Source organism: Sciurus vulgaris (assembly GCF_902686455.1).
Source record: "Sciurus vulgaris genome assembly, chromosome: 8".
Taxonomy (NCBI): Eukaryota; Metazoa; Chordata; class Mammalia; order Rodentia; family Sciuridae; genus Sciurus; species Sciurus vulgaris.
The window spans coordinates 120,337,273-120,344,412 of NC_136468.1; the positions used below are offsets into that span (position 1 = coordinate 120,337,273).

General features: G+C 38.4%; 1 pseudogene across 1 annotated transcript; it reads right to left on the reverse strand.

The window, feature by feature from the left end:
- Positions 1 to 2,855: 2,855 nt before the first annotated feature.
- On the reverse strand, positions 2,856 to 3,954 carry LOC306668891 (KH domain-containing RNA-binding protein QKI-like; annotated as a pseudogene). The gene has a single exon. The product of its transcript is annotated as a KH domain-containing RNA-binding protein QKI-like (transcript).
- Positions 3,955 to 7,140: the final 3,186 nt, after the last annotated feature.

A 7,140-nucleotide genomic window follows, 5' to 3' on the forward strand; every position in this document is an offset into this window, starting at 1 on the left:
ATCCTTCTTCCATTCTTGCCTCCCCCCACCCCAGTTATGAATCATCATCCACTTATCAGAGAAATCATTCACACTTTGGTTTTTTGGGATTGGCTTATTACACTTACCATGATATTCTCCATCTCCATCCATTTACCTGCAAATGCCATAATTTTATTCTTCTTTATAATTGAATAATATTCCATTGTGTATATAAACCACAGTTTCTTTATCCATTCATCTATTGAATGGCATCTAGGTTGGTTCCCACAATCTTGTTATTGTGAATTGAGCTGCTGTAAACATTGATGTGACTGCTTCACTGTAGTATACTGATCTTAAATGTTTATGTATAGGCCAAGGAGTGGGATAGCTGGGTCAAATGGTGTTTCCATTTCAAATTTTCTAAGAAATGTCCATACTGCTTTTCACAGTGGCTGCACCAATTTACAACCCCACAAGGAATGTATGAGTATGCCCTTTCTCCCACATTTTCACCAACACCAACTGTTGCTTGTATTCTCAATAATCACCATTCTAATTGGGGTGAGATGAAACCTTAGGGTAGTTTTGATTTGCATTTCTCTTATTACTAGAGATGTTGAACATTTTTTTCATATATCTGTTGATTGCTTGTACATCTTCTTCTGTGAAGTGTCTGTTAATTTCCTTACCCCATTTGTTGATTGGGTTATTTGTATTCTTGGTGTAGAGTTTTTTGAGTTCTTTATAGATTCTGGAAATTAGTGCTCTATCTGAAGTATAAGTGGCAAAAATTTTCTCCCACTCTGTAGGCTCTCTCTTCACATTACTGATAGTTTCCTTTGCTGAGAGAAAGCTTTTTAATTGGAATCTATCCCAGTTATTGATTCCTGCATTTATTTCTTGTGCTTCGGGAGTCCTGTTAAGGAAGTCTGATCCTAAGCGGACATGATGAAGATTTGGACCTACTTTTTCTTCTATAAGATGCAGGGTCTCTGGTCTGATTCCAAGGTCCTTGATCCATTTTGAGTTGAGTTTTATTCAAGGTGAGAGATAGGTGTTTAGTTTCATTCTGCTACATATGGATTTCCAGTTTTCCACCACCATTTGTTGAAGAGGCTATCTTTTCTTCATTGTATGTTTTTGGCACCTTTGTCTAGTATGAGAAAACTGTATTTATTTGGGTTTGCCTCTGTGTCCTCTATTCTGTACCATTGATCCACCAGTCTATCTTGGTGCTAATACCATGCCATTTTTGTTACTATTGTTATGTAGTAGAGTTGGAGTTCTTGTATTGCGATACCCCCTGCTTCGCTCTTCCTGCTAAGGATTGCTTTAGCTATTCTGGGTCTCTTATTCTTCCAGATGTATTTCATGATTGCTTGCTCTATTTCTGTGAGGTACGTCATGTCATTGGGATTTTAATTGGAATTGCTCTGAATCTGTATAGCACTTTAGGTAGTATGGCCATTTTGATAATATTAATTCTGTCTATCCAAGAACATGGGAGATCTTTCCATCTTCTATGGTTTTCTTTAATTTCTTTCTTTAGTGTTCTGTGGTTCTCATTTTAGAGGTCTTTCACCTCTTTTGTTAGATTGATTCCCACATAGTTTTTTGAGGCTATTGTGAATGGGGTAATTTTCCTAAATTCTCTTTCAGAGTATTCTTCACTTATGAATAAAAATGCATTAGGTTTATGAACCTTGATTTTATATACTGCTACATTACTGAATTCATTTGTAAGTTCTAGAAGTTTTCTGGTGGAATTTTTGTCATTGTCATTGGCAAATAGGGATAGTTTGAGTTCTTTTCCTATTCGTATCCATTTATTTAAACTTATTTCAATACTTAAGAAATAATAAAGAATGACAAAAAGGCACTTTTTTTAATGAAATAAAGGTATTTTGTTATTTTTCTCATTTTATAACACTTGAAAGTATAAAATCATACATTTCTAAAAATTTATATATTTTATCTGCACTAGCACCATTGTATAGTAAAGGTATCTACTATATGTTGATGGGTTTCAATGTACTACAGTTTTATCAATAATTAAGTTATTGCATACAGCAAATACACAAGCATGAATTTTATACCCCAATGATTTTTTTCTATAAGGGGAGGTTGAAACAATACTTGAACTGTTCGCCTAGTAAAGTGACAGATAATGCATGTACCTTGTTCTCAATTTATTAAGGAGGTGTAAAACAAATGTTATATCATATTAACTTAGATATCCACCTTTTAAAAATAGTGCTGCAGTTTGTTCTTTGCATTACTTTTCAAATCTCCTTATTAAGTTTTTTCTCATAGCACACTCTTAATACTTCAAACTTGGCAGGCAATATAAAAAAGACTGCGACTACTACCCTTGAGGGCACTGTAGTGACTGAACAACATATCAAATTGAGAATACTTTTTGAATCATTTCTCTAATGACTTACCTGACTGCAGTGGGTACACACATGACACACAGTTGATTCAGAGAGGGTGAGACTTCACTAGGAGAATAAAGAGTTTCCCAGAAGTCTCTCACAGTAACTCTCTGTCACTGAGTATTTGAGAGCCATCTGTTTCCCTTCTTAAGGAGGCCTTCTCACTGTTTGCTTGGGGTAAAACAGTGCCATGGGATGAATTGGACCTTACTGACTTACTTCTACTCTGTGCTGGTATTTGAACCACTTTCACCCAAATGGGGGAAATAAAAGCTGAGTTGGAGGACAGCAATGTCATTGGCTTTTGTTTGGTTAGATGGTAAGACAAATGGACAAGTGCCTCAGCTCGCTGCACTGACCACAGGCAAGTAAAGGCAATTACCAGTTAACTGGTCAGTCAGCAGGCATGGTCAGGTCTTCGCTGAGTGAAGAGTTCAGATGGTAGAAATTCATAGGTTAGTTTCCAGTGGCGTTTTGGTCTATGGTTACATCGTGCTTTGGAACTTCAGTAGCCACTGCACCTAATACACCTCTGGGTTCAATAGGGTAGTCAAGAATTGATGTAGCTGGTGCCACCATGTAAGGTTATTCCTATGGCATGTAGATCAACCCAACCTCAGGCCCTGAAAGGACTTTTGCAGCAGTTGAGTGAGGAGTTCTGTATTTGTCATGACAGAGGTCTGTATTTGTCTGATCTGCATTATGATAGGGCCAGCTGGGTAAGAGTACTCAGGGCAGCTGTTGGTAGGACAGGCATGTGCCCAGGGCTCTTTGGAGCAGTCTTGGCTCTTGCCACAAGAAACAAGGCAAGGACTGGTGATTTAATGTTGGTGCCATTCAGGATCTGGAGCTCCATCAAGTGCATCTTCTTGATGTTGTCTTGTACTTCTGCTGCAGGTAACTTGAAGTGCTCCATTCAGTTTTTATTTCGGCTGTGTTCTGAGCATCTTCACAGTGCTTAGGGCATGTAAGTCTTCTTTTAGATGCTCCCTTTTGACGTGCATTTATTTTGCTCCTCCTCTTTTTTATTTCTCATTGAAACTTTGCTTCTGACCATTATTTTACATCCAGTTTCCGCTTCAAGTTGTTTAGCTGTAAGTCCTCTGGGTCCAGTGATTCTCCCAACAAAATTAAAATCTGGATATTCTTTAACAGGCACATAATTTTTTTCTTGTAATTGAACATAGGGTTCCATAGTATCAGGTAATTCTGCTCTCCTTTTCTCTGTATTTCCATTTAATGTGTCATTGTACAAGTCTTTCTGTACTCTTCTAATTTCCTGGTCCAGCAGCTCCTATAAGTAGTTGAAGATCCCACAGGACTTGGGCAGGCAGCTCAAGAGCTTCTTGCCGTTCATCAGCAGCATCAGGTAATCTTGGGTGGACTTATTTCCCTTCCCAATTACAGATTCCTCAGTCACTCTGCCTGCCACACATGTCGCCAGAGCCACAAAGGAGAAAAGGGAGTGGGAGACAAACCCAGGCCATGGGCCCCTGAAGACTGGACATCTAGCTCCATGCTGGCTCCATCTCAGGGCCCCATGCCGTGTCTGCATTAGCAGCAGCCTAATCCATGCCTCCACCAGCCGCCTGCAGGCACTTTCCTCTGCCCAATGTGCTCTGGCCACCCTAGGTCAGCTGGGCAGAGCTCCTTCGATAGGCCTGCAGCAGAGGCGGGCCACTGCATTGCACAGGACCTGGCTGCCTCTGCTGTAGCTCCACTCAGCTCTGCTGCTGGTGCATGGGCTAGGGCTCCTCATTTTTCTCTTAAATGACCACAGTAACTTATAATTCAGCACTCCCAATCTGCCCTTATGTCAAAGACACTATAGAGATTTTGTTGATTGAATTGAATAATGGGACACTCTTAATGGAGGTCTTCCGTGGCCCCTTGGAATTTGGGCATTTATATTATAAAGAAACTTGTGTGTTATCAATTCCATGGCTCCAAACATCTCTCCTTAAGTTCTTCCATATGTTACTGTTTTCACTCAGGTAAAGAGGGTTTCTGTCTAAGAGGTGAGGAGATCCTACTTTACATCTATTCATATGTCATTTGCTCCTGTATTCTACATGCCACAAAGGGTTCTCCTTCTTTAAAGACCAGGATTTCAATAGGATATCACTTGTTCATCATTCCCAGTCAGTGCTCAGATTTTTCTTGAAAACTCCAGTCCAAAGCATTGTTTTATTTAAAATCAACATTTTGAGTTAGGGTTAAATATGTCACCTGGGCAGACATATTTTCTTCAGTTTTTCTCCTAGCACCAGTCAGATCTGTGGTTACCTTTAACTTTTGGCAGTTCTCTCAGATCTCTCACCATTGCTTGCTTAAATTCCTTGAAATGTGTTCTCTTTCACCTTCTGTTCTCTTTCACCTTTTCTTTTCTTCAGTTTTTCTCCTTCTAGCACCAGTCAGATCTGTGGTTACCTTTGACTTTTGGCAGTTCTCTCAGATCTCTCACCATTGCTTGCTTAAATTCCTTGAAATGTGTTCTCTTTCACCTTCTGTTTCTTGTCAGGTCCAACCCTTCACCATGTTTCTTCTGCTTTACCTCTCATTGCTGAAGTGATCTTCCAATGTCTGTTTATTCTCTCCTGACTTCTCTCCATCCACTTCAGAGCTTCTCTCGATCTGATCGTTAATTCCCTTTCATAGTTTTCTGTTGTTATTGTTGATGTTAAATACACATGGTAGTAGGATGCATTTTGACATATTTTACATCTATGGATTACAACCATTACAATTGTGGTCCTATTCTTGTGGTTGAACATGATGTGGAGTTTCATTGGCGGTGTATTTCTAAATGAAATCAGGCAAATTGTGTCAGAAGCATTATACTGTCTCCTATTCTCATCCCACCTTCCTTTCATTCCTGCCTGTCTAATCCAATGAACCTCTATAACTTCCATTTTTGATAACCTTTCCTACATTTTAAAAAAGTACCTTACCCAGTAAATCAGTTCCACTAAGACTAAGAACTTTTGTGTTTTGTAGTGGCATTATTAAGTTCTTACTTCTTTCTTTCCCTGCAGTAACTTTTTAGGGAACTGGAATAAATATATTTCCATTGCTCATTTTGATATACAATTAGCTTTGTGAATTTTTATGAGCATCAGGATTCAGCAAATTTTTTTCCAAATTAACAGAATTTCCCTCTGAAATTTCTGTGCATTGATCATGAATTTGCCACCTGTTTCCTACACTTACCAGTTATGGACTTTCCCATTCTTTGATGAGTCTTCTCTCTCGTCAGCTCCCTTGTACTTCGGCTTCTGATTGTGATCCTTTACCTGATTATTGTTCCTCCATGTATGGCCTTTCTTAGGAGACAACTCCTACCACATTACCAAAACATGGAATCATTCCCTTTAAGTAGGTGTCTAGTTTATAAGCCTTTTAGATAATTCAGTTATTGACATTTACATATCTAGACAATGATTTCCTCTCCAATTTTTTTCTTTTCCTTCACTGCATTGTTCTGTATTTCACTCTTAAACATTATTGACTTCCAGTTTCTTCTGAGTTATTTCATTCACAGAATTTCTTTGTCTTGAATATTTACCTTTGAGTCAATGTTGGAGAGGTTTGTGTTCCAATAAAAATTTACTTAGGGATATTTAAATTTGAATTTCATGCAGTATTTGTTACTTACAAAGAATTCTTCTGATTTCTTTTAACCACGTGAAAATGTACAAATCATTGTCACTTAGTTCATGAGAAGTACATAAACTGGAGTCTGGACCGTAGTTTGTCAAATGTGAACACATAGGGTGGTATGTGTTAAAGTTTAAGGCTGTTGAGGTGAGTGAGAAGTGTGGTATATGTGAGGCAGGCTCCACTTGCTCCTTTAGGGAATATATAAATATGATAACTCAGCCAACAAACCCCTAACTATACATTAATCTATGTTGACAGCAGGTGATGCCTAATGTTACAAATGCATCTTCCCCATATATACAGTGTGGAACGATCAAATCATTTTGATTAACATGTCCTTGACTCAAGTATTTATCATTTTTTGTGGTGAGAACATTTGAAAATATTTTTTGCTGAGCATGGTGGTAAATGCCTGTAATCCCACCTACTCAGGAGACTGAAGGAGGAGGATGGCAATTTTGAGGCCAGTGGGAGCAAATTAGCAAGACTCTTCTTACTGTCCTTTACCCAAATCAAATTCTCACTTTCTTCCTTTCTCAGCCTATATTCCAACATCAATCCTAATTCTTAACTTACATATTCAGGGTCTGGATCTTATAAAGTGCATGGTGTCTTTAACTCAGGAAACCATGGAAAAGTAGTGAGGATGATAAGTTAGAGAGGATGAAAAGTGCCTCCTGGATTTTCCCAGTGCTTATACACCTCAAGTAAATAAATTTTTACCTCCTTCTTGGTTTCAGAGATCTCAGTCCATAGATGGCCAATTCCATGGCTCTGTGCCTGAGGTGAGGCAGAACGCCATGGTAGATGAGTGTGGAGAAGGAAAGCAACACAGATCATGACAATCAGGAAGCAAAAATGGAGTCACTTGTTCTCAAATGATTACCCAGGTTATTCTGAAAGGATACTCCATTAAAAATAACCTTTGTAGAGAAAATGGTTTTCAAATTTCTTGGCAGATTTTTACATGTATATGTCTGCATGCGTGAATAAGGCAGCCATATTATACCTAGAAAAATATTCAATCCTAAAAAATAATGCAACTCCTGTCATTTACAACAGCATTTTGAACCTAGAAGAC